The sequence below is a fragment of the Lepus europaeus genome, chromosome 4 (assembly GCF_033115175.1).
Source record: "Lepus europaeus isolate LE1 chromosome 4, mLepTim1.pri, whole genome shotgun sequence".
Taxonomy (NCBI): domain Eukaryota; kingdom Metazoa; phylum Chordata; class Mammalia; order Lagomorpha; family Leporidae; genus Lepus; species Lepus europaeus.
In genome coordinates, this window is record NC_084830.1 from 17,352,169 (window position 1) to 17,378,955 (window position 26,787).

Consider the following 26,787-nt stretch of genomic DNA (forward strand, 5'->3'; position numbering starts at 1 on the left):
GGAGCAGCTCATGAACACCCACACAACAAGACGGGAGCCCCAGTTGTCCCCTTGCATAAGCAGTATCTCCATGGCTCACCAGGAAGCACCTGGACCCCGCCCTAACACACGCACCAGGCTGACCGTGGCCAGAAAACGGCTGTCAGAGCCCAGAGGCTTCTTGGGGAGGCCCTTGGCAGGAGGCCAAGAACCAAATGTGTTCAGACTCCCAGGGCGGCCCTGGGCTCCACAGTGCACCAGCCCCTGCCTCTGTAATCGGCAGCCGCCACCTTGGTTTGCACCAGTCTCATGCATGTAGAGCTGGTTAGCGGTCTTACAGCGTGATTTCCCAAAGCCAGCCGGGGAGCTGAGCTCTACATTGATAGATGAAGCTCTTGGGGCCTGGAAAACTCTAATCACCGGCCCCAAATGACGCGGCTGAGGGAACAAGCAGCCTCGGACCAGAAGCCAGGCATCGCCAAGGCAGTCCTACACCCCGGCTCCCGCCCAGGCTGCCACTCCACTCCGAATGTGATCTGTCACCCACCTGACGCCAGGCTTCCCTCTGGGTGACGCCCTGCTGTTGCCAGCGGGCTTACCCTCCTGGGAGCAGAGGCAGGAGCGAGAGATGGGGAGAGGAAATGTCCATCCACGGGTGCGCTTTGGAACTTGCCCTTAAAGGCAAGGGCTCTCGATGCTTCCAGCACGTCTGGCTTCCAGGCTGCCCTCGCACAGGGCTGAGGGGACTCTCACAACCCAGCCTGAGCCAGAAAAATCAGCGTCATGTCTGGCGCCTGGGGTGGAAGACTGTGAGCAGGAGTCTGGACTCTCGTGGAACCATCCCCCCCAGCACAGGTGCGGTGCGGCTGAAGCCAGAGATGGGCCCAGGGGTGTGCCCTGGAGCACCAAGCGTGCCTCGCACAGTGAGCTCCTAGGGGAAGGTCATGGTCACCCCCGCCGACAGCTTTGAAAGTAGTTCAGGGACGTCTGTCTGCTCAAAAGGAAGAGCTGGCTCCACTTCCCATCCAGTTATGACTGCCGAAGAGTCACGATCGTGTATGTCAACAGTTTCTCAGCGACTTCCTGTGACTAATAGCTGGAGTGAGGGGCCCTGCAGCCTGCAGCTGTGCGGACGGCTGCCATGTCCGCTTTCCTGTCTCCAGCCCCTCTCCGTCACTCTAGGCTCCACCAGGCACCGGGGCCTCCCTGCTGAGCCCAGGCTCTGTGTCCCCCGGGTGCACAGGGGTCCGCAGGCTCTGGGAACGGTTAGCTTGCACAGCCTGTCGCTTTCCACCCAGGCTCCTTGTGGCACAGCTCCGAACACTGAGCAGAAGTGGCCGGCCCAAGGCCTTCCAACAGCTTAAACTCCAGCCCTTTGTGGACAGAGCCCAGAGGAGCCACGTAATGTCCACGGCCTTATGCAAAGAAAACACAGGAGAGGTCACTAAAAGAGGTAGGTGGTCCTTCTGAGTGAGGGCCCCAGGGCAAGCACACGGGTCCTATGGCCCAGAAGCAACCCTTGTAGAATGCCACCGCTTCCAAGGAAGTCCAAGCAGGCACGGTAAGTTGTCACCACTCCATAAGTGACAGCTTTTGAGCCATATGAGCATGGGTGAGAATCCTGCCATTGTCCTCGCTTGCTCTACAACTCTGATATGAATTGTCTAACCCTTCCGGGCCTCAGTTTCCCCATCTGTGGAATGGGGATGAGATGGCAAACTGCCTGTGAAATGCACGGCCCACGGAAAGCGCTCAGCAGAGGTGAGCCTTTGGCTCTCCCCTCCCTTGTCTGGCCTGCAGTTTGTTCCCTTTCAGGCTTAGGGAGCTGGGGCACACACACCACCACCACCTTGGCCATCATCTTAGCCACCAAATGACAGCTAAAGAAAGTTGGAGGACAAAGTCCCAGCAATGCCATCCAGTAAGGAAGGCGGCTGAACCCCCGTCCTCATCGTCCCCACCCCCCACTGTAGGCCAGGCCTGGCCATGCTGGAGCCACCCAATCTGCCTGGCCCCTTGCCCCCTCCAAGCAATGCCCAGAGGTTCCCAGGGCCTGCTTCTTCTTTCTCACCGTCTGCTTCTTGGGAGCCAAAGAGAACAAAGGGAAAGCAAAGTGACACTGGGTCTCCATTGACTCATCCTGGCACCACGGGCGGGTCACAAATAATGATCGTGGGCCTCACCTTTTCCATCTCTAAAATGGGGCTAATAATGCCTGCCGCTGGCCCCAGAGACAGGATGTTGGGTGAGCATTCATTATGGCCCCTGCCACTGTGTATCAGCTAATAACACGCTGCCCAAGGGAGGCCTCCCAGAGCCCCAGGAGCTTTGGGAAAACATACTCTTATCCATCTTCAAAGCAACCCTGAGAAGTAAGTGGGAGGCCAGTGTCTTGGGTTCTGGGGAGGGAGGAAAGTAGGCAGTCCCCAGAGGCGAGCACCTTGGTGGCTGAGTAGGGTGGACGAGTACACCTACTGAGCCCGGATGAGAGGGCAGTAGAAGGCATCTGGCCTTCGGTAATGGACACACTGGAGTTCAAATTTCCCCTCTGCTGGGAGTAAGTCAGACCGCCTTGGGCAAGCTGCCTTCACCCTACGCTCCATCCTGACATGGGAAAAACAACGCCCGCTCTTGTGACAAAACCAAAGGGAAATCAGGGGAGGGCAAACACTAAGTCTAGCAGGTGCTCAGCCTGGGCTGTCCCGCCTCCTCCCTTAGGGAGTAACCAGGGCCATGCGCACAACCACCCCAGCTCCCTGTCTATGCCGAACGCTTTCCATGAAAGCGGCTTGTTGAATCCTCTGGTTTTCCTAATTGCATCTCACATCCTTGCGAGGCCAAACACCAGCAACCCTGGATTCAGGAAATGTGATGGGTGGGGCGAGCCTTTGTGCATAGCGCGTTAAGCTGCCGCTTGGGATGCCCGTCTCCCATGTAAGCCAGTTCAAGGGGTTGTTCGAGTCCCAGCTGCTCCACTTCCAATCCAGCTCCCTGCTAATGCGCCTAAGAAACAGCAGGGAATGGCTGGAGCACTTGGGGTCCTGCCACCCACGTGGCAGGGCCAGATGAAGTGGCTGGCTCCTGGCTTCCTGGGTTCAGCTTGGCTGAATCCTGGCTGCCACAAGCATCTGGGGAATGAACCAGCACATGGGAGTTAGCTCTCATGCTCTCTCTCTCTCTCTCTCTCTCTCTCTCTGTCTGTGTGTGTGTGTATGAGACTCTGCCTTTCGAATAAATAAATAAATTTTTGACGGTGACAGTGGTGTGACAGGCCATCATCCTTTTGGGGACACTGGCCCTGGCTTCCCTGCCCAGGTTGAGGAAAGTGGGGAGCGGAGAGAGCATTGCAGGCCCACCGGCAGCCACGCCTGCTCGGGGAGACAGGTGTTTACCAAGTGCCTGCTCTGCCGAGCGCCAGGCAGATGTCTCCAATGCGTTTCTCCTTGACTCCTCCCGATACTGCACCATTTCCCCCACTGTCCACTGCAGTAAATGCTGGCCCAGAGAGGTTAAGTGAGTTGCCTGAGGTCACACAGTTACTGAGAGGCAAAGCCAGGATCCAGAGGGAGGTCTTGGTGTCCCATCAACCCATTACAATGTGACGCCCGAGGCCAGAAACCTGGCTGGACTTGGCAGCGGCTTGAGAACCTGTCTTGCCCAACCTCTCAGCTTCAGGCTGAAGAAACAGGTGTTCAGGGAGGTCAAGGAAATAGTTTGTAGCACCTGAAAGCAAGCCAGGGCGTGAGCCCAGCGCCTTCTCTTGCAAGGTGCTTGGGGTGGCTTGAGGAAGTCCACGGGCTGGGCCGCAGGGGCACTGACCGCAGGCACATGCTGGCCCCAGATCCAGGGACCCCAGGACCAGGATCTCCCCGAGTGTGAAGTGGGGACAGGAGGGGCAAATGTCCCTCTGTTCAATCACCCGCCCAGCTAAGCTCCTACTATGTGCCAGAGTGCCTACTACGTGCCAGGCCTCGGGTTTGCAGATGAGACCAGATGGCCGTGCCCTCCAAGCAAAGGAATGGCCTTATCCACGCAAGGTGGGTCACGCAGGCTCGGGGAGCTGACTTGGCCAAGGCCACACTGGTGGCAGAGCTGGGGCGAGCACCCAAAGCAAAGCCAGCACTCTTGCCTCTACACAGGGTGTCTTTTGGCCAAGGAAAGAGGAACCCAGCAATTAAGAGAGGCAACAGAGAGTGACCATGGGATTTATTGTCCAAACGGGACACTTTGGAGAGTCAAGGAGGTGTTGTTAAGAATGACACCACGCTGGGCTGGGCATGGGCACGCAGTGTCACTGCTTGTGAGGCCGGCCTCCCCAGTCCCAGTCCCAGTGTGAGTCCTGGTTCCTCCGCTTCCAATCCAGCTGTCCCCAACGCACCTCGGAAACTTCAGGTGGTGGCCCAGGCACTTGGGGCTGTGCCACCCATGTAGGAGACCAGGTAGAGTTCCTGGCTTCTGGCTTCAGCCAGATGGTCTTCAACTTGCTGTTGAGACCATTTAGGGAGAGTGAACCAGCATATGGAAACTCTCTCTCTCTCTCTCTCTCTCTCTCTCTCTCTCCCTCCCCACCCCCCACCAATCCATCTTTCTAATAAATAAGTAAATCTTTTTTAAAAATAATTAAACTAAGACAACAGGCATAAAGGAGGCTGTCCCAGGCAAACTGGGACTCAAAGTTGCATGAAGCGTGAGCCTGTGCTATGCGGGCGCAGGGAGAGGAGCCGCCCACCTGCACCAACCCGAGCAGTGGTGTGAGTGTCGCACTTCCATGTCACAGCCTCAGAAACCGAGAATCGGGAGGGTGCTGACACCCGCTGAAGACCCCAGCACTGACAGACAGCTGAGAAAGACATGAGCAGACAGGTCCTGGGTCTTCCGGAAGGAAGTAACAGCAGGGTGAAGACTTGGGTGGGGTGTGGCAGGTGTGTGTCCTCCAGGATGGCGCATGGCAAGCTGGTTGTCAGTTTTAATGTTACCTCCCTAGAAAGGGGCCAAGGGCCAGCCCAGGGCTCCAGGGGATGGGCGTGGGGAGGAGGTTGCATAGCCTGGAAGGCTTCTCATTCCTGGAGCCACCAGGAGCTAGAAGGAGCCATTGTGTGGAGCTGGGCCTCTCCGAAAAGGAGGCCCTCGGCTTCCTTCCTTCTTTCCTAAGCTGGCTCACAAGCAGGCAGTGTGGGGCATGAGAGACACAGCGAGCAAGGCCCAATCAGATGGGGAGCCGTGCCCCGAGCCGGATGGAACCAGGAAAGGCAGATCAAGGTGGCCTGCAGGCCGGCCCAGGCAAACCCGGCCAGACCCGGCCACGGGAGGGTGCGGCAGCCGGCCCCCCGCCCCTGCCCCTGCACGGGGCCTGCAGTTCTGGGCACTGCATGCACGGGCCCCCCTCCCAGTCCTCTGCTTTCTAACAGGAAGTCCCTTCCTGTTTCTGTGTTTCCCCCTTGGCCTGCACCCAGCCCAGAGCTGAGGGTGACTTTCAGGAACCTGTGATTGTGAAAAAACCCAAACCACTCCCAGCCAGCTGTCTCTAACCACCTGGGGTGAGGTCCTGTGACTCCCGCAGCAGGGCCCTGGGGCTGTTGGGATGAGTAAGAGCTTAGGGTCCCAGCAAACCTCTGCCTAGCCCACCCCCACCCAACCCCTGGGCTGGAGCGGGGCTAGGAAGACCCCCTCCCCCAAGGAAGACCTCAGGAGCAATGATAGCTTCCAGGCTTTCACCTGTGGCTCCCCTGTGCGTCAGGCTTTTTATATACACAGCTGTCAGCCGAGCTGTCTACAATATAGACCTCATTTTATCAATCATGGGTGCCTGTTTATAGATTATAAAAAAAAAAAAAAAAAAGCCCAAGGCTCAGAGAGGTGAGGTGAGTTGCCCAAAGCCACACAGCAGGAAGTCAACAGAGCTGAGTTTTCTGGCTCTTCTTTGCTGTAGCGTTCCCAGCTGGACTCAGCACCTGCACTAGCGGGGTCCTCTCGGGACGGCTCAGGGGTGACTTGTGGTTGTCCGGAGTGGCACTGCCACTCAGACTGTCACCCTCCTCAAGGAGGATGACACTGGGACACAGGAAACCCACCTGACACACTGCTGGCCCCGTTCATTTTTTTTTCCTTTTTTTTTTTTTAATTTATTTGAAAGGCAGATATATAGAGAGAGTGAGAGGAAGAGAGAGAGTCTTCTATCCACTGATTCACTCCCCAATAGCGTAACAGCCTGGCTTGGCCAAGCCAAAGCCAGGAGCTTCTTCCAGGTCTCCCACATGGGTGCAGGGGCCCCAGCACGTGGGCCATCTTCTACTGCTCTCCCAGATGCATTAGCAGGGGGCTGGATCAGAAGTGGAGCAGCCCACAGGGGACGCCAGCATGACAGGTGGCAGCTTCACCTTCTACACCACAGTGCACCCCACTCATTCATTTGCATGCACAACCCCTCAGTCCAAGTCCAACAGGTAGTGTTTGGGAGTGCTGTGTAACTCGGGACCCGACCTGGACTTGAGGACATCACGGAAGGCTTCCTGGAAGAAGTTCCATTGGATGTAAAATCGGAAGAGAACTCGGGAGTAAGCCAAGCTAAGAGGTGGGAGGACACTTTAGGCAGAAGCAACCACCTGTGGGAGGGGCAGAGGGGAGTCCCAGGGGTGTCCCTGGTGGGCGGTGGGCTTGAGGGACGCAGCAGGAGCTGGGGGTCTCTGCAGAGGTTTGCGGAAACCCCTGGGATGCTCACGACGGGAAGCAGGGAGGGGCTTTCTCCCGCTCACCACTTTACACAAGGAGGCGAGGCGGGAAGACAGGTCCAGAGCTGCGGTTCTGGGCAGGGTTGGTCCTGTGCCCAGGGAACGTCATGTGGTCACGTGGGCAGCCATGGCTGTTATCACGCTCACCTGGGATGCTCACGACGGGAAGCAGGGAGGGGCTTTCTCCCGCTCACCACTTTACACAAGGAGGCGAGGCGGGAAGACAGGTCCAGAGCTGCGGTTCTGGGCAGGGTTGGTCCTGTGCCCAGGGAACGTCATGAGGTCATGTGGGCAGCCATGGCTGTTATCACGCTCACCTGGGATGCTGCTAAGCTCCCCACAGCGCACAGGAGGGGCCCCACGACAGGGAATCACCTGTCTCACACTGCCGACGGCACCCATGGTGAGACACCTTGGCTGGCAGGGAGTCAGGAGCGGGGAGGCCGGTGGAGGGAACAGGACAGTGATCCTGGTGGTGACAGGGGGCATGAAGCAGAGTCAGCTGTGAAAAGGGGGTGGGCAGAGGAGTGCTGGGAGGGCTCAGCAATGGATCAGCCCTGGGGGAAGAGGGAACAGTGCCCCTCCCCCCCAGCAGCCCATCTACTACCCATGGTGCTCCTCGCTTCCGTCCTCACCCTCCCGTCCCACTGCCCTCTTGCTCGGGTAAGCACATCTCCCACCCAGGTGGTGTCCCAGCCTCCAGGAACTCCCCTCTCCATGCCACACTGGGCTAGGGTACCTCTGCAAAGAGCTCGGCTCTGACTAGCTCACACTCTTGCTCTCAAGTCCCTCCCCAGGGCGCCGCAAGGCCAAGGACATTAACTTGGATGTGCAAGCCCTCCCGCCCCAGCTCACCTCCACCAGCTCTGCATCTCCCCGACACCCAGACAGACCCCAACAGCACTTGACACCTTAGTCTCTTCCATACACTGCTTCCCTGGGGAACACTCCCATTGCCAATAGCGACTGACCCAGTTCAGGCCCTGGTGACATGCGGAGATGACATGAGTAGAAACTTCTAGAAAAGAGATCTCTGCTGACAACTAGTGGTTCCCGCGAAGTCCCAGCGCCTCACCCTCTGCTAGACACTGTCTCATCTGATCAGCGGCTCTCCTGGGGACACGGCCAAGGCGCAGCCTGTGAGGTCAGGGCAGCAGAACCAGAGTCCCCGGCAAGACTGTTGAGCCCGTGCTCTGGCCAGCACGCAAGCGCCCACCTCGGGGACCCCTTGCAGCATGAAGTGGGTTGAGGTTTGCTGTTGCTCAAACCATGAGCATCCTGACCCGTCCCTGGCTCCAGTCCTAGCTCACTCCCAGGTTCTGGACGGGGGTTGAACTTTGCCACCTCTCTGCCTCTCCTTGCACAGTTCCCTCTGCCCATCTCATCTGTGGGAACCTTGTGTCTCCCCTCCAGCACTGACTCCGATGCTCCCAGGAGCTGAGTCCTCCCGGGAGCCCATGGAGCAGAAACAGCGGCTCCCTTCTCTGCCCTTGATCCGCAGCTTTCGCCTAGCGCTGACCACCCCACGCCACCCCACTCAGCAGAGGCACCGGGCCCCTGCCGCCTGCAGGCTCCAGGGGGGACAGCCCCTGCTGTATCTACACCGGGAACCCTCCCAGTACCCTTTGAGTTATTCACCCACCACCGGCTCTGCTTCTGACAGCTCCTCTTCCAGCGGTCTGCATTTGCTACGGCCGCTGTGGCAAGATCCCGCAAACCCAGTGACTCAGACCCACATGGATGTAGTAGCAGAATTCTGGAGGTCAGAAACCCAACAGGGATCTCGCTGCACTGAAACCGCAGGCTCAGCAGAATTTCATTCCTAGAGGCTCCAGGGGACAGTCGGTTTCCTCGTCTTTTCCAGCTTCTAGAAGCCACCTGCATCTCTTGGCCCACGGCCCCTTCCTCCGTCTTCATTGCCAGCAATTACATCAGTCCAACATCTGTGTCGGTCACCAGGGCTCTGTCTGCCTCCCTCTCATAAGAACTGGAGTGATTACACTGGGGCCACCCGGATAATCCGGGGGACTCTCATCGTAAAATAATTAACCTGATTCCACCATCAGAGTCCTCTTTTTTGCCACGAGAGGTAGCGTAGCCACAGGTCCTAGTGGTTAGGATGTGGACCTGGGGCACTGGCGTGACCTTATTCTGCCTAAGCCCTCAGTGACAGCTCTGAGCTAAACAACCAAAAATTCATTAGAAGGACAACAGTGTCTTCAAGATCAGTACAAGGACCTCATGGTCCAGCCAAGCTCCTAGATATTGCGACACAAATTTCCAGTTTGGTTTTTCTCGGTATTTAGCCAAGCAGGGCTGAGTTATCTGGGGTCATAAAAGACTTGGACCCAGAATTGGGACAAATAAAGCAAAGATCTGGTTTCAGAGGCTGAGGGACAGAGAGAGCTGACGCTCAGACCTAAAGCCCTTAGGCTCATCAGCTCCAGGGTTGGTCCTAGTACAAGGGGTGGCTCCCAGCAGCTCCCAGGGGGAGGGAGCAAAGAAATTGACACTCAGTGAGAACTGCAGCATTCAAAACTGGTCTGTTCTCTGTCCCGTGCTTTCTGTTACCAAGTGGCTCACTTCACCGCGCATGGGGATGGTTGGTAACACGTTACTGTATGTTTGTAAATATTTGCTTATTTATTTATTTACATTGGAAAGACAGAGGGAGACAGACAGACAGACAGACTGTCCATCTGCTGGTTCTCTTCCCAAATGGCCTCAACAGCCAGGTCTGCACCAAGCCAAAGCCAGAAGCCAAGAACCCCATCCTGGTCTCCCATGTACGTGACAGGGACCATCCTCCGTTGCCACCTCAGGCGAAATCACAGCGATCTGGATGGGGAGTGGAGCAGCTGGGACTCCCGCCGGCACTTCAATATGGGACACCCGTGTCGCAGGCAGCAGCTTCACCCTGCTGCTCTGATCTGCAGGGCCTGTCCTAGCAAGCGGCTCTTTTATCTTCTGAGAAGTTTCCTGGTAAACAAGAACCTAAGTCGCAGGCCTTGTGACAGGCTGAGGGAGGCGCCTTCTCCAGGCCTGGGGACCAAGCCCCTGCACGGCCACCCCGGTCAGCCTTGCACCCCGTAGCAGGCGGAGCTCACCTGCACCTGCGTCCCTCTCCAAGCCAGGCCCAGGGCAGCACACCCCAGACACGGCTGGCATCTACCTGAGGGGACTCCAGCAAGGGCCAGCTCATTTGCACCCTGAGAAGTCCCCTCTGAGAGAGTCAGTGAGAGAGAAAGACGGAGAGAGGAGAGAGTAAACAGAGTTTTACAAAACTTTAAAGTGGTTACGATCAAAATAATCAAAGCAGAACCATTGCCTCCAATTCCCCTTTGAAGCTATTTCACAAACTGAATTCCATTCCTTTGACCAACTTTCCCAATCCGCACATATTTACCTTGCGGGGGCGGTGGAAGACATGCTCAGAGCCCCACCCCTGTGCCCAGCCCCGGAACACAAACCCCTTGAAGCCACCCCGGGGTCCCCTCCAACAGAACCTAGGTCTAGACAACAGCTGAAATGCTCACACGCCACAAGGCTCCCATTGTACAGATGAGAAAAACTGAGGCTCAGAAAAGTCTAGAAACTTCCCAGAGGTGCTCAACCAGCTGCCAAGGCACAGGGCTGGCGCTGGAGGGAAAGCCAGTTGCTCTCCAAGCTCAGGGCACTGCCAATACAGGAGCAGTTCTCCAACACTAGGGGTCGGGAACTGGTTACTCTTAGGAGTTATGGAAGCCCCTAACATGCTCTCATATTTGTGGACTGTTCTTGACACGATTTGATATTTGCTGTATCAGACTTGAAAAATAAGATCATTTTAATCCCGGGGCCAGTGTCATGGAGCAGCCGGTTAATACGCTATCTACAATGCCAGCATCCCATGTGGGCACCAGTTCGAGTCTCAGATGTTCTACTTATGATCCAGCTCCCCGCTGATTCTAAGACAACAGAAGATGGCCCAAGTGCTTGGGCCCCTGCCACCCACATGGGAGACCCGGATGGAGTCCGTGGCCCCTGGCTTTCACTTGGCCCAGACATGGCTATTAAGGCCATTTGAGAAAAGAACCAATAGATGGAAGATCTCTCTCTCTTTTTCTCTCTCTCTCTTTCTCTCTTTCTCTCTTTCCCTATCTCTCTGTCACCCTGACTTTCAAATAAATCAATAAATCTTAAACAATAATAAATTTTTGGTCTTTATTATTTCACCTAAAATAGCAGTGGTAAACCCATTGCCCGTGACCAGCAATGGAATCTGTGCAAGAAGAATCTCCCTTGTTCTAAAACCGAAAACAAGTGAGAAGGATGAGGCTGTTTTCACTTTGCAAGTCTGAATGCGGGGCTTGCGAAAAGCCAGGTGGACTTTTGCATCTGCTTCTGTATTCGGTGTGTTGCAATGTGCTGTCTGGGCTTGAGGATGTGAAGAAAGTCCCCGGATCTCCCAGATCCTCTGAGAGCATTCCCGAACCAGACTTGGAGATCTGCACTCCCGCATTTCTGAGGCTCCAAACCAAAGCTCCGGAAACTGCGCTTGCACAACGGACAGGCCTACTCTGTTTGCCGCAGGAATAAATGTGTCAAGTCCAGAGCGGAACTGGGGGAGGGAAAGCAAGGGTCAAGTCTTCAGTCTCAAAGCGCGTGCAGGCTTTATCCCTGGACTTCAGCTATCCAGGTCCTCATGCAGAGTCAGCAAAACTTTCCAACCCGGGGCGGCTGTGAATGGTTGAGCAGGCTGTGGACTCGGCCATATCTAAGATGCTGAGGGAGACAAGAACCGGTGTGTGTGCTGCCCACCAAGACTGCGCCCTGGAACGGGGCTGAAAAAGGGGGTGATTTCCTGATTTGCACAATGCTGCTGATTGTACCAGCAGCAGCCGGGCTTTCCCCAGTAAAGTGTGAGTTCATAGGTGTGCCAAGAGGCATGAAAGTCCCCAGTTCTTGGAGAAAGTGCCCGGCGATGCTGCAGCCGCCCAGGGGCTACATCAAGCAGTGAGCGCTACAGAGACTGTAGGCGTGAATCTACAGTGGGCAGGCATGTCTTGTCCAATTTCAAATCCTCACTCCAGCGCATCTTCCATAGCCTGGGCCTATCTCGGGGTCAAGTGCAAACCCAGAGAGTGACAGCAGGCAGTCACACAGAGTGCTACCCGCTGTCTACGCTGCTGGGGGGACCCTGCAAAGGGTACCAAAGAAGTTCTCTGTGGTGTGACAGTGTTTCTCAGCCTCAGGGGTTTTGTTCCCCTAGAGGACACCTGCCAGTGTCCCAGGGTGTGTTTGCCACCTATCTGATTGGTTGTCACAACCCTGGGGGGGAGGCAGTCCCCTGACATTTCGCAGGCAGAGGCGAGGGGTGCTGCCAAGCCCTCGCCACAGCAAAACCACACACAGCCCAGAATGCGAGCAATGTCCACGCCGAGCAAGCACAACACAATGAAGACTACGCTCTCTCAGCTCGGAGGCTGGGCTCAAATCCCAGCTCTGCACTTCCCGATTCACTTTCCTTTTTAAAGATTTATTTAGTCATTCATATGAAAGGCAGAGTGACAGAGAAAGAGAGAGAGAGGCAGAGAGAGACAGGTGGATCTTTCTTTCACCTACTGGTTCACTTTTTTTTTTAAGATTTTATTTATTTGAGAAGTAGATTTACAGACACACACAGAGAGAAATAGAAAGAAAAGTCTTCCATCCAATGGTTCGATCCCCAAATGGCCACAATGGCTGGAGTTGGGCTAATCCAAAGCCAGGTGCCAGGAGCTTTTTCCGGGTCTCCCATTCAGATGCAGGGGCCATCTTCCACTGCCTTCCCAGGCCATAGCAGAGAGCCAGATTGGAAGAGAAGCAGCCAGGACGTGACCCAGTGCCCACATGGTATGCAGGCGCCACAGGCAGAGGCTTAGCCTTTTATACCACAGCGCTGGCCCCGGGTTCACTTTCCAAATGACCACAACAGCCAGGTCTGGGCCAGGCCAAAGCCAGGAAGCTGGAACTCCACACAGGTCTTCCACATGGATGGACTTCAGTTACCACATACGGATGGATGGCAGGGGCTCAAGCACCCAAGTGCTTCTGGGAGACCCAGAAGAAGCTCCTCACGTCTGGTTTTGGCTTGGCCCAGCTCTGGCCGTCATGGACATTTGGGGAGTGAACCAGCAGATGGAAGACATCTCTCCCTCCCCCGCTCCTGCCCCACACTGCCTTTCACATAAATAAATAAATATTTTTAAAAATAAATAATTAAATAAATAAATAATTAAAAAGAAATTAATTGGGGCTGGGACGGGACCCGGGTGGACCTCCAGTTTCTCAGCAGGGGTTCCAGACGGGGCCAAGGCCACAGCAGCACCCTTCCTCCCCACCCTCCATCCTCTGAATCCCTTGGGACTCATTCCCACCTGAGGCACTGCCTCCTCTCACCCCCAAGAGTTTCAGAGCCTGAGCAGCCCCAGGCCTTGCCTCCCCGGGCTGCTCTCACTGTGGCTTCTGCACCTGAGCCTTCACATGAATATTTCCAGCCCTCCGAGGCCTTGCTCCTCTCCATGGATCCCTGCTTCCTAAAATGTGCCACGAAGTTCACCTCCTCCAGGAAGCCTTCTCTGATTGCTCCCACCTACCGCACACACTGGCTACCCATCAGCATTTAGAGGGGACTTGGGTTCTGTAGGCGTGCAGACTCACAAAGCAGGAAAGTGCAGGTGCTCACAGCAAACCACAGTGGGGGGGTATTATTCATTTCACCCACAGATGTAGCTCCTGCCTTTGTTAAATATCAACCATGAATTAGCGAATTACTGGATGTGCGGAAATTGAATTTTCGCTCAGGCCACTCTCGGGGACCAAGATGAGGGGCCTTGTGCTCCTGTTTAGTCACTGACACGTTCTCTTGAAAGGAAGCCGCGTTCACTGTTTCCCCTCCTTTCTCCTTTTGACGGGAAAAACACAAGCACGTAACATGAAACATTTCTTTTCTTTTTGGAAAAAAGAAAACACAAATCCCTCTCTCCACCCATAAGCCTTCCTATTTTGAATGTCCCTTCCTCCGTTCCATGAGCCCATGGGACGTTCGCTGGCTGCTGGGCTGCGAACTTCCGGAAAGGAACTAGAGGCTGATGTCCCTCGCTGGGCGGCTGGCCCAGGGCCAGTCCATGACAGACACAGGGTGGCAGCCATTGCTGCCGCCACCAGCTGGCCAGGGCCCCACTGCTCTCCCCGGCCTCCTGGGCCACGCCCCTCGCACTTGAGCCTCACAGCCACCGCCTCGCAAGATGGGTGTTCTCTCTACATCACAGGAGAAAGCCCGTTAAGGGATGTGTCCTAAAGATGGCAGGGATGGCACTGAGCTGCAGCGGGTTGGACTGCCACTTGGGACACCGGCAACCCACATCAGAGTGATGGGTCAAGTCCCAGCTGCTCCACTTCTGATCCAGCTCCCTGCAATTGCACCTGGGAAGGCAGTAGAAGACTTCTTGCTTCGTGAAAAAAAGAACCCCTCCTCATTTAAATGGCCACGGGTTGGGTTTTCCATTACTTGTTACTGGACACACTCCTTTAAAAAAGATTGATTTATTTATTTACTTATTTATTTATTTGAAAGTCAGAGTTACACAGAGAAGGAGAGGCAGAGAGAGAGAGAGGTCTTCCATTCGCTGGTTCACTCCCCAATTGGCCGCAACAGCTGGAGCTGCACCAATCTGAAGCCAGGAGCTAGGAGCTTCTACCGGGTCCCCCACACAGGTGCAGGGGCCCAAGGACTTGAGCCATCATCTACTAATTTCCCAGGCCATAGCAGAGAGCTGGATCAGAAGTGGAGCAGCCGGGACTTGAACCGGCGCCCATATGGGATGCTGGCAAGGCAGGCGGCAGCTTTACCTGCTACGCCACCGTGCCGGCCTCTGGACACACTCTAAATGTACTACTCAAATCCTCTCATTACACCCCACCGAAAACACACACAGCCACCATGCCCCAGCTTAGCGTCAGTGTTTAATACCACTGGGCCTCACGGTCACTCTCTCACTCCTCACGTCTCCCCCAAGCCCCAGGAGCCACTACACGGACCCATCCCCAAAGCTAATGGCTCGTCCCACAGGGGGCTGCAGCCTTGGTTCTGTGACCAGATCTCCTGAAGCAACTCCCTCCCTCCGCGGTCCCCAAGCTGCCTAACCACCCCTGCCATCGGACAGTCACTTCTCCCCAAGGCCACCGTGTCAGCTCTCCCTCCTCTTTTTGCAATTAGGACACATGTCTCTCTCAGAAGTCCCACATCCACCCCCCCCCCCCCCACGGTGCAGAGAAACTGCTCTGTGGGAAAAAACAACACAACAAAACCTCTGCCTTCTCTTTACGCACTTCATTTCAAAACCCTGGGACAGGGCGACCATGTGGCAAACACAGAGTTGGGCAATGCCCCCGGGGGCCAAAAAAGACACTCAGGGAACATCCTCCACCCAGGGACGAGCTAATCGGGACGAGCCAAGGCCTTGGAGTGCCTGGACCGGCCGCCTCACTTGGATCCAGAGTAGAGGGGATGGAGAAGGAGCCCAGACACTGGGACAGAGCCCTCTCCACGCCAAGGCCACCACCCTCTCGCAATTATGCACGTCCCCCCAAACAAGGTTGCTGCGGCGCCCACCGGCCCACAGCACAGGGTCCCACCCACAGACACCTCTCCCCTCTCGCTCCCGGGGAGGAGCCCACCCCCACCTGTAGTTCCACTCTGCCCTGGCTGAGAACTCAGCAGCGGGTCCAGACCCAGGCCAGCACAAGACGGGACAGAGCTGCTGGACCTTGCCAAAGGCATTCACCTCCTCCTGGCAAAACCGGGGCAGTACCCGTCCGTACCTTGGGGCAGGCCTTTGGCCAGCAGTCGGGATGTTGCTTGAGACTGCCACGCCCCATCTCAGAGCACCCTGGGGCCCATATGTGCCTCCAGCTCCCTGCTCATATGGACCCTGTGAGGCAACAGATGATGGCTCAGGTAGTGGGTCCCTGCCTCCCACCTGGGAGACTTGATTGAGTTCCTGGCTCCCAGATTCAGCCTGGCCCAGTCCCAGCCATTGCCTCTGGGGAGTGAACAAGCAGGTGGGACATTGTCTCTCTCTCCCTCTCTCTCTCTTTCTTTCTCTCTCTCTTAAGATTTGTTTATTTATTTGAAATGCAGAAATATTTATTTATTTGAAAGGCAGAGGCACAGAGAGAAAGAGAGAGAGATGTTCCATCCTCTGGTTGACTCCCCAAATGACTGCAACAGCGGGAGCTGGGCTGATCTGAAGAATCAGATCTGAAGCCAGGAGCCAGGAGCTTCTTCCAGGTCTTCCACACAAGAGCAGGGGCCCAAGGACTTGGGCCATCTTCTACTGCTTTCCCAGGCCATAGCAGAGAACTGGATCGGAAGTGGAGCAGCAGGGTCTGCCAGCACGGCAGGTGATAGCTTTACCCACTACACCCCAGCGCCGATCTCTCTCTCTCGCTCCTCTCTCTCTCTTCCCCTACTTGTCTACAGTTTTTCAATTTTAATAGTACCTATCTGATAAGACGATTTTGAAGGTTTGTTGGGGGGAGGGGTGCCTGAAGCTTGTCTTCAGCTACGCAAACTCCGTTTGCCATAGCCCGGAAGCAGAAGTGCCCGGCAACCACACAGAGAAAGTGGCCGGCACGTGCTCACGGGAAAGATGGCCCCAGTGAGAGCAGGGATGCTTGTGCAGGTGCACAAGAACACGCTCAGAAGTGCCACCGTGGGTGCTGTGCCTCCCCGTGTCTGTCTGCCCCTGTGGGTCATGCTCTACTGAGCATCCGTGTGTCTGTGCATCTATGTCTCTAGGATTGTGTAAACGTCACTGCTCGCCCCTGCCAGGCCGTGGGGGAGGCGTCCTAAGCTCCTGGCGTGTAGGTGTTCAGGGTTCTTTCTCCACATTCCTTGGGCCCTGGGTCTAAGGGAAACCTGGGCAGAATGCTGGCTTCCTTGTGGAATCAGAAAACGGCAGAGACGCAATGAAGTGCCTTGGCCCAGCGCCTCCTTTGAGAAATGGAGACGATAAGATGCTTGTGGTGGGAAACCAGACATCTGTAAGGAGGAGAGGAGTGCAGGCAGTGAGGTGAGCTGGAATCGGGCTGGCCAACCCCACAGCCACCAGACGGCAAAAGAGCAAAACACACCCCAGACCTGAAGAACTCAACTTGAAAAGGAAATGTAAAACCACTCAACAACCTTTCTGTTGATTGTGTGCTAAAATGATAGTATCTTGGAGATACTGAGTTAAAATATAAGATGAGGGGCCGGCGCTGTGGTGTAGCAGGTAAAGCCGCCGCCTGTGGTGCCGGCATCCCATATGGGCACTGGTTGAGTCCCGGCTGCTCCACTTCCGATCCAGCTCTCTGGTATGGCCTGGAAAAGCAGTAAAAGATGGCCCAAGTCCTTGGGTCCCTGCACCCATGTGAGAGACCTAGAAGAAGCTCCTGGCTCCTGCCTTCAGTTAAGTGCAGCTCCAGCTGTTGCAGCCAATTAGGGAGTGAACCAGTGGATGGAAGACCTCTCTCTCTCTCTCTTTCTCTCTCTCTGCCTCTCCTTCTCTCTGTGTGTAACTCTGACTTTCAAATAAATAAATAAATCTTTTTTAAAAAGTATATATATGTGTGTGTGTGTGTGTGTATGTGTGTGTGATGAAATTTGCATTCTGTTTCTTTCCTTTACACATGTGACTGCCAGAAAATGTCACATTGTGTACGCAGTTCCCACTCTGGACCCATTGCTGTGTCTGTGGGACAACTGACTTAGAAACTTGTGTCAGACCTTGAACTTCTCTGACCCTCTCTTTCTCCAGCTACAAAATGGGTACAATGAGATTGCTGTGAGAATTAATAGAGAGAACATGAGAAAGAGCTTTCAGATCTTACAGAGCTGTTCACATGAGGGAGTAAGTGGTGGTGCTGGTAGTAGTGATGGTAGCGATGGCTGTAACTCAGACCCTGTCCGAGAGGAAGGGATAGAAAAGGTGAAGGATCTAAAATAGTTTGAGCTTCTGGAAAACACCCATTAGGGCCAACCCTGAGAGTAGGTGGGGTGTGTGGTTCCCCATCCACCATGGTTTCGCTGCTGAAGAAAGAATTATGCCCCACCCGCAACCCCAAAGGCCCATTATCCATACCATGCCTTTTTTTTTTTGACAGGCAGAGTTAGACAGTGAGAAAGAGAGACAGAGAGAAAGGTCTTCCTTCCATTGGTTCATCCCCCAAATGGCTGCTAAAGCTGGAATACTATGGCCCGCAAGCTGCGCTGATCCAAAGCCAGGAGCCAGGTGCTTCTCCTGGTGTCCCATGCAGGTGTAGGGCCAAGCACTTGGGCCATCCTCCACTGCCTTCCCCGGGCCACAGCAGAGAGCTGGCCTGGAAGAGGAAGAACCGGGACAGAATCTGGCACCCCAACTAGGACTAGAACCCAGGGTGCCAGTGCCGCAGGTGGAGGATTAGCCTAGTGAGCCGTGGCGCCGGCCACCATGCCTTTCAAAAGCCCAAGTCAGCACTCAGCAAGCAGACACCCACTGTTTTCACCCTCCACGGGTCCTGAGCCACCACCCACCCCCCTCCACTGATCCAGGAGGGACGCATGAAGACTTCTTACAAGGGTCACTCCATATCTGATGGGCTTTCCCAACTATGCTTTTGCTTTGCTCTTTTCCAGGGAACCAGAGTCCCAAGGGCTCCAGAAATAGGGTGATGGCCCCAGACTTGGCCTGAAGGGACCAGCCCATCTGGGGACCAGCCCCCAGAGCAATCCCTGTTGCAACGGTGGTCTCGTAACAACTGCTTACAAACCTGGTTAGGCAAGCTGCTTTTGCGTGATGAGGCTATCTTGAGTAAACAGCATCCTATGTCCCCTGCCGGTCACTTGCTCAAGACATTGCTAGACATTGCATTAGCGCCACTGACACATGGAGTTTTGAAAATGGAAACAGGCCCTCTGGCTTACGATCAGAGAGCATTTAACTCATTCATGATTGCGCCAAGTTTTCCCAAGGCCCCGGGGCCACAGAATAGATGTTACCATGAATGTAGGCAGGGATGTCAGGGTGGCCAAAGCCTGGGTCACCTACAGGATAACTACAGGCCACACAGGGTCTGTATCACCCCAGCCTCAGTAGCCCCACGTGGACCTCTGGGCTACTTAACATCTTAGGCTAACCTGGGACATGGGCTCCGTCTCCAGGACAGATGGAGGGTTAGTGTTGCTCCAATTCTACCCATTTTACCTCTTTTTCCTGGCTACCTTTCCTGTTGATACAGACCCTGGGTTGAAAGAGAGAGATATGGTGTTTCTCCAATATCCCTTGCTACGTGACAAACCCAACATACCGGCTTAAGACAATACTGATGTGTTCTTTCTCACAATCCTGCTGATTGGCTGGACAGTTTCTCGGCTGGTCTTGCCTGGGCTCACTCACGAGGCAGCATTTGTGGGTGAGCAGTTGGAGTGGACAGTCCAAGATGGCGTCACCCGGGAGTTTGGTGGGGGGGTGTGCTGACTTGGCTGGACCACCTCCGTTCTCCTCCACGTGGCCTCTCATCCTTCAGCCTGGTGAGTAGTCCCTTCTGTAGCGGTCTCAGCAAAGAGTTCTGAGAGATTGAGATGAGAGCCGCAAAGCCTGCCGGTCAGAGCAACTCAGGACCAGCCCTGTGTCAAAGAGTAGAAAACAAGACTCTGCCTCGTGATGAACGTTACTGAAAAATACATTTTTCAAGCTGCCACAAGACAAGAGAATATAAGACTCCACGGAAAACTCCCCCCCATCATTAAAAAATAATTTGATAAAGTTTTATTCCCTGAGTCACAAATACACATTCATAAATGACTTTCCTCTGATGCACAGGTGTGTACACAAAGTAAACAAAGGTATATGCAAAGGTAAACCAACAGGCTCACCAGGAGTTACAAATGGAGTACAATGAGGCCAGTGCCGTGGCTTAACAGGCTAATCCTCCGCCTAGCAGCGCCGGCACACCGGGTTCTAGTCCCGGTCGGGGCACCGGGTTCTGTCCCAGTTGCCCCTCTTCCAGGCCAGCTCTCTGCTATGGCCCGGAAAGGCAGTGGAGGATGGCCCAAGTGCTTGGGCCCTGCACCCGCATGGGAGACCAGGAGAAACACCTGGCTCCTGGCTTCGGATCAGCAAGATGCGCCGGCCGCAGCGGCCATTGGAGGGTGAACCAACGGCAAAAAGGAAGACCTTTCTCTCTGTCTCTCTCTCTCACTGTCCACTCTGCCTGTCCAAAAAAAAAAAAAAAAAAAAACAAATGGAGTACAATGTTTCTCAGGCTCAGCTAGGCAGCCAAGTCACTTAGGGGGCATTTCCCAAGTCCCTGGGCCCAGCCACACCTGCTGAATAAGAGCTGTGATTGGGGCTGGGGAGACAGGAGAGGGTGGGGCTGGGTGGTCTGCATTTGCTAAAGTTCTCCCTGAGATTCCGGTCCACAACCGAGGTTTAGAACTGCAGGCTTAGCAAACGAGCTTCAGGGGAAATCAAGGCAGGCTACAGGGAGATGGAGAGGATCCTCTGGAGTCAATATGGCAGGTCTCTGTTGGAGCTTCCAGAGTCTCCCAGCGGCATCTGGGAATGAACAAGGCACAGACCCCGCTCTCAGATGGTGGGGTACTGACTATGCGCCAAGCCCTGCTGTGTGTGTGTTTCCACCTTCAACCGCCACAGCTCCCTGGGGCTGATAACTGTTGCCAGCCCCATCTTACAAACAGAGGAACTGGGGCTCAGAGAGGGTCAGAGACTTATTCCAAATCACACAGCCCTTAAGGAGGTAAAAGTCTGTGTCCTTCGCCACTAACCATCTGCCTCTCTCAGAGCCACGTTCTGCGGGAGGAGGCTGACCCCACAGCAGCTACAAGCACCCTGCACAGGGAACAGAGGGGACCCAGAGCAGGGCTCTTTTTACACCGGTGGCTCCCAACTCCAGTTGCACATTAGAACCACCCATAGAGTTGGAAATTAGGGGTGTTCCCCCCCAAAGACCTATGCACCGGCTTTGAGTGGGGCACTGTCACAGACATTTTTTGGAAGCCCCCCAGGTACTTCTGACACACACACAGCCAGAGCCGAGAACTCGGGCCCTGTTGCTGGGCAACAATCCCCCATTCTTAACAGCACTGGGGGCCCCTGTGACTGTCAAATCCCATGAGCTTTTTTAGAAATCAAACAAGCCCAAGTCAGAAGGAACTTTCTCGGACGTTGGGACCAACTAGTCCCAGCCCTGCTTGACCACTGGCAACGACTGTGTAGGCTGGAAATGATCCCAGTGGCGCACCCCAGTCATTCCGAGTTGGTCTGCACTGGGGTGAGCTATCTGCATCTCTTACCCCCACCCCCGCAGGCTGACACACTCATGTACCAGGCCTGGCAATGACTGACACGGCCCCAGGCTCAGGGTGGGAAGAGGACTGTCTGAGGTCACACAGCATGCCTGCCCCATAGCCATGGGGGAGCCAAAGCTCCTGGCCAGTGCTGTTTCTGTGGCGTAGTCATTTCCGTGCAAAATGACTTCCTATGCAGTCGCTCGTTGGGCTGTACCCAGTCACACTGTGTTGCTTTCTGTCACCATCCTCTCGCTCGCAGAACAGGAGAATAGAGCAGGCAGAGGTAAGAACTCAAGTGTCCCCATGGCCCATCAGGAACGTGGCCTCACCCCTGTCGTGTCCCATTTCTGTGGCTGTAACTTAACAGCACAGAGCGAATGATCCAGGAAGACTACAAGCTTATGTAGCTGACAGCTCTGCAGGCTAAGGAAGTCCAAGGATATGACACCGGCATCTGGTGAGGCTGCATCATAACACAGTGGAGAGCATCCCACGGCGAAACCGAACAAGCTGCCTGGAAGACTCCCACACTTACCTACTAAGCCATTAAGCCATTAAACCATGATTAGGTTATCTGTCCACGAGGGCAGAGCCCTGGGGACCCAATCACCTCCCAAAGGTCTCACCTGTCCAACCTCATTAACTCAGGACTTGGGGATAAAGTTTGCAAGACCGGAAATCTGGAAGACACAGTCACACCACAGCACCCTCCAGTGCCCCTGGGCTGTCGTCTGCCTGCCAAGTCCCAGCGTGTGAGGTCTTCCTGGGCCTCCACAGGCTTGGACACCCGCTGAGGACAAGCAGTGCCTCAGTCTCCCGGCGGGCAGGTGCCCTGTGGGCTGGAAGTTCCACTCCACGGTAATCCGCTCCCCAAGTTTGAATACATGGAGAGTTCCTGTTTGCAACACCTGTTTGCGTCTGCTGTCTCCCACAGTGGATTAATGACAATCCCGGATTGCCCTGTGGCAAAGGGCAGATCGACGCTCAGAGGGCTCTGGGGACTTTGCCCAGGGACTAAAGCTAGGTTCAGATCAGAACCAGGTCTTTGGATTCTGATCCAGTGCTCAATCAGGCCAGTTCCTGGGGCCCTGGAGCTGCCAGTTTGTGGACATTTCCCCACACCCTGTCTGGTCTGATGGCTGATGGCTAGAAGATTTAAAACCAGAGGTCAGGCAGAGTAGTGTGTGTGTGTGTGTGTGTGTGCAGGACAGTGCCAGTCTGACCAGTTCTGGGTTCTGGTTACCTGTTGCCAAAAGGCAAATATTCCCCCAAACAGGTAGGTGCAGCAAACAGACCTCACCTCTCATGGTAGGTTAAAACCCTAAGGACCGTTTCTACCTTCTTTTTTTTTTTTTTTCCATCTCGCTAAGGACAACGGCAACTCAAAGCCACTCACTGGTTCATGTCAGCCCTGCCAAGAGCCCCAGGAGGAGGGTGCCACTGCCATTCCCACTTTGGGAGATTAAGAAGAGGCAGGTTACCTGACCAGCTCAAGGTCGCAAAGAGGAAGAGGCATAGTTTGGACTTGAATCCAGGCAGCAGGCAGTCTAGCTTGAGAATCCATGTTCTCAGCCATCGCAGGCAAAGTTAAAAAAAAACAAAACCTCATTGCACAGGAGAGACCACTGAGCTCAGAGTCAGCCTAAGGGACATGTGACATCAGACCTAGGGCTCATGATTGGCAGAGCTCGGACTGAGACCCTTGGCTTTTGCCTACCACATCACTGATTCTTTCCAAGACCCCTCAAGAGAGATTCAGCAGAAATTCTGGCCACAGCTGTAGGGACCTGCAGTCCTCCGCCCCGTGTGAGGGCCCCGGCCTTTCAATTTCTGAGCTGCTTCTCTCCTGTCCCCCTCCCCCTGTTTCCCCTATGTGTCCAAGTCCATTGTCAGCCATTCCAGTGTCTCGGTTCCTGGAACGGAGGAACACACGTGAACCTGCCGAGACCTGATCGGCGAGGAATCCCACATCTCCCATGAACTCTCAGCCTGAAGGGAAGCAGTCAAGTCCTGGCTGGCAGCTATGTGAGGGCCAGAGAGCTGGGGATGTCCCTGGAGAGCCAACTCTGCCCTCCTCCCCGGTGGATGTGGGAGCCGACAGCAAGAGAGGAGTGCAGGTAAAGTCCCTGTTGCAAAGGAGCCTGCACCCAGCAGCCTCATCGCTACAGTAGCTGGCAAGGAAGTGCAGTAGCAGGAGCTGGGCATTGCTCCAAATACCTCAGGCCCTGCAACCTCCTGGGCGGTGGGCTCTACAGAGCACTCAGACGTCAAGAACCCGAGGATCATCGTCTCTGAGACGGGTAGGACCCTTGGCTGTGGGCTGCAGGTCTGCTGGGGTCCGCCACCAGCCCCAGATTCTGGGCCCTTCCCCTGCACACCCTTTCCCAATCCCCGTTTTGCAATCTGTCAGCCTGACCCAGTAAACACCTACAGCCCGAGGAAAAGCCACCTTCCCGATCCTTTACTACACGTTTCCCAAAAAAGGACCGAGGGTATGGGGGAGGGCAGGGGTGCTTCCATCGGTGGTGGGAGGGGGAGATGGAAACCCAGAGAAGACCACCGAGTTCTGGCCAGGCTGCCGGAGCGCCAGCCACACTGCAAAGCTTCCAGGCATTCGCAAACTTAGTAAAGAAAAGAGAGTCTCTGAAGAGGTACCTGGAAAGCAGGCCGACTGCCCGGGGCGTCTCTGGGGCGGGGGTGGGCAGGCAGGCTGTAGGTCAAGATTCAGAGAAGGATTTGTAACTGCCTCACCTCCCCATGCAGCCTCAGGCAGGTCCTTAAAGATCTCTGCGCGGGTTTTCTCTTTTGTAAAAACGGTTGATAACCCTACCCCCTTGCCAAGCAGTCACATGGGCCTTGAACCTCACCAGGAGCTAACACTTCTCATTTTATTTCCACAGGAGACTTGGCCTAAGCTTGGAAAAGGACAAATAACTCACCTAAGGGCCCGGACAGGGAAACTGAGAGGCAGGCCCAGCTGCTAAAGTTACCACCCTGTCTCTGTTTCTCTGTTTCTCTCAAGTAGATATATCCATCAGTCAATCAATCAATGTTTGACTCAGTACTTATGGTGCTCGTTAGGATACCCGGGTCCCTTAGTGAAGTACCCAGGTTCGATTCCAGCTGCCTGCCAATGCAGACCAAGAGGCAGTAGTGATGGCTCACATAATTGGGTTCCTGCCACTCACATGGGAGACTGGGATTGAGCTCCTGGTTCCTAGCTTTGGCTTGGCACAACCCTGGTTATTGCAGCCATTTGGGGAATGAACCAGAGTATAGGAGCTTCCTCTGTCTGTCTCGCTCTCGCTCTCTCTCCTCATAAATCAATAAAGAAACGCTGCTGCCCCCAGCAATGATGAGCCCCCAAGGTGGACGAGAAGGTCCTAAGCTGAGCTGAAGGGAGCTACCCTCCTCGGCCCCGTCTCACCTCGCCCTTGTCCCTCCGGGCACTTGTCTTGCTCTGTACTTACTGCTTCAAACACCTCCTTTCCTCTCCTGAGTTCCGAGCTCCCTGAGGAGAGAAGAGGAACGTGTGTGACCATTGTCATCCCATTAACAGCACATATCTGTCCTCCAGAGGTGCTTAATAAATGCTCGCGTGAGTGACTGAGCGAGTCCCCCAGGGGAGGGGCAGGAAGGGCCCTCACCATGAAGACAAGGGAGTCAGGCCAGCGTGCAGATGAGAAACCCGGAGCCCCAGAGCCCCTCCCCTTCCGAAGGCTCGCAGGCCCCCACCCAGGGACTGCGCACGGATGCCTTAAACAGACCAGGGCCCCTACCCAAGCCCAGGCCAGGAGGAGAGACCAGACAAAGCCCAAGAAGGGAGAGGAAATGGCTCGGCTGAGCTGACTGTTGCCTCTCTTCTCCAGTGCCAGCCACCCTGTTTCACTGTGAGGATGACAGCTCTCTCTGGAATTCCTACTGCTTGACCTAGGGTTTTCCTTGGGCCCCATCGTAGGGCTCTCACGTATATCTTTCATTGCCTGTCTTCCTAATACTACTGAAGCTGGTGGGACATTCTTAAATCATCATTACTAGTATTGTCACAAGAGTAATACAGGTCTACTGTTTTAAAAAATTTGAACAGGGAAATGAATATAATGCACAGCTGAATTGAGGGATGGCACCGTGCCAAGGCAGCAGGGAAGTGCATGGTCGGAGAAGGGCCCTGCTCTTCTTTGCCCCTGCCTGCCTGCCATGCCCTCTCCTCCCCAGCACCAGGCCGTACCCAGCCCTGCCCAGGGAGGTGCAGCTTGGAGCAGAATGGTCCAATGTCTGTCCCACTGCATGCCATGCCCATCCCACTGCAACATCGCACAGCTCGTGGGGTGTTATTGGAGGTGAACACAGTTTGCCCACAGAGGGACCAAGTGTCGTGAGTTCTAGTCCCACTTCGGCGAAAATCTTACCAGGCAACTACCTTGGCCCGTGTTCTGCTGCTGTAACTGAAACCACAGACTAATTTATAAAGAAGAGAGTTCTCTTTGACTCATGGTTCCAAAGGCTGGGAAGTTCAAGGTCATGGCACAAGGCCTTTTCTGCTGGGTCTGGACATGGTGGAAGGCATCCAGGCAAGCCAGAGCAAGTGAGTCAGAGAGAGCTGTTTCTGCAACAAAGCCATTCTCCCAATAACCCATTTGATCATTAAGACATGGATGGATTGGAGATCCAGTGACCTCCCCAAAATCCCACCTCTCAACACTGCTGCGCTGGGGCCACGTTCCCAGCAGGTGAGCTTCTGAGGGACACTTTACCCAACTCTGCCTCTCTCGCCTACAGAACAAGCAGCCTGGCCCACCAGACAGGAGAGCCTTGCCCTTCCAACCCCACAGCTGAACAGCGTATCTCAGAGGGTCACCACCCATCAGCCAATCTCACAACCACTCTGGTGGCTTATGATCAATGATTTTGTACATAGAATATAAATTTTAAAAAAAAAAAAGAGATTGCATCTCAGGATCCCAAAATCATTATTTTTGGATAGTGGAGAAAACGGCCCCAAAACACAAAACAGACACCCCAAGGTCACACAGCAGACCAGAATCTGAGTCAAGAGGGGTTGCTCCTTCTCTCCACAAAGCCACTCTTGGGCCAAATAATCAGGCAAAATCCAGTGACCACTAAGAAACTAAACAGTAACACTAAGTTACCATTATTCCCTGAAAGGGTATAAAGTGTCAAACACTCTAAATATTCATAAAGCATACTTTTTCTGCTCTGTGGGCCAGTCCACCAAGCCTTGCAGGCGTGACTTTGAGTCATGGAGTGGCACGATCAGATCTCTAAGGATGCTGTGGCTGCTGTGTGGCGTCCGGAGCTGAGGGCAGGGACCCCAGTTAACAAGCGCAGCAGCCTGGGCGGGAGGTAGCACACCTGGGCCTCGGTTGTTAGCGATGGAAGAGGCTATGTTGAAAGTGGAATGCGCTGGATTTGGTGATGGTTCAAACGTAGGCTGGAAGACTCCAGTTTGGCCTCAAAAACTTTTTTTTAAGATTTATTTATTTATATTTGAAAATCAGAGTTACACAGAGAGAGAAAGAGAGGCAGAGAGAGAGAGAGAGAGGTCTTCTATCTGCTGGTTCACTCCCCAATTGGCTGCAATGGCCAGAGCTGTGCCTATCCAAAGCCAGGAGCCAGGAGCTTCTTCCAGGTCTGCCACGTGGGTGCAGGGACCCAAGGACTTGGGCCATCTTCTACTACTGTCCCAGGCCATAGCAGAGAGCT

The 26,787-nt window shown here is 54.7% G+C and overlaps 1 long non-coding RNA gene across 1 annotated transcript; it reads right to left on the reverse strand.

The window, feature by feature from the left end:
* Positions 1-9,529: 9,529 nt before the first annotated feature.
* On the reverse strand, positions 9,530-21,974 carry LOC133758276 (uncharacterized). Its single transcript, XR_009865778.1, has 3 exons — positions 21,690-21,974; positions 19,059-19,377; positions 9,530-9,686 (listed from the first exon to the last, which is right to left on the reverse strand). It is a non-coding gene; the product is annotated as an uncharacterized LOC133758276 (long non-coding RNA).
* Between the last annotated feature and the right edge of the window lie 4,813 nt (positions 21,975-26,787).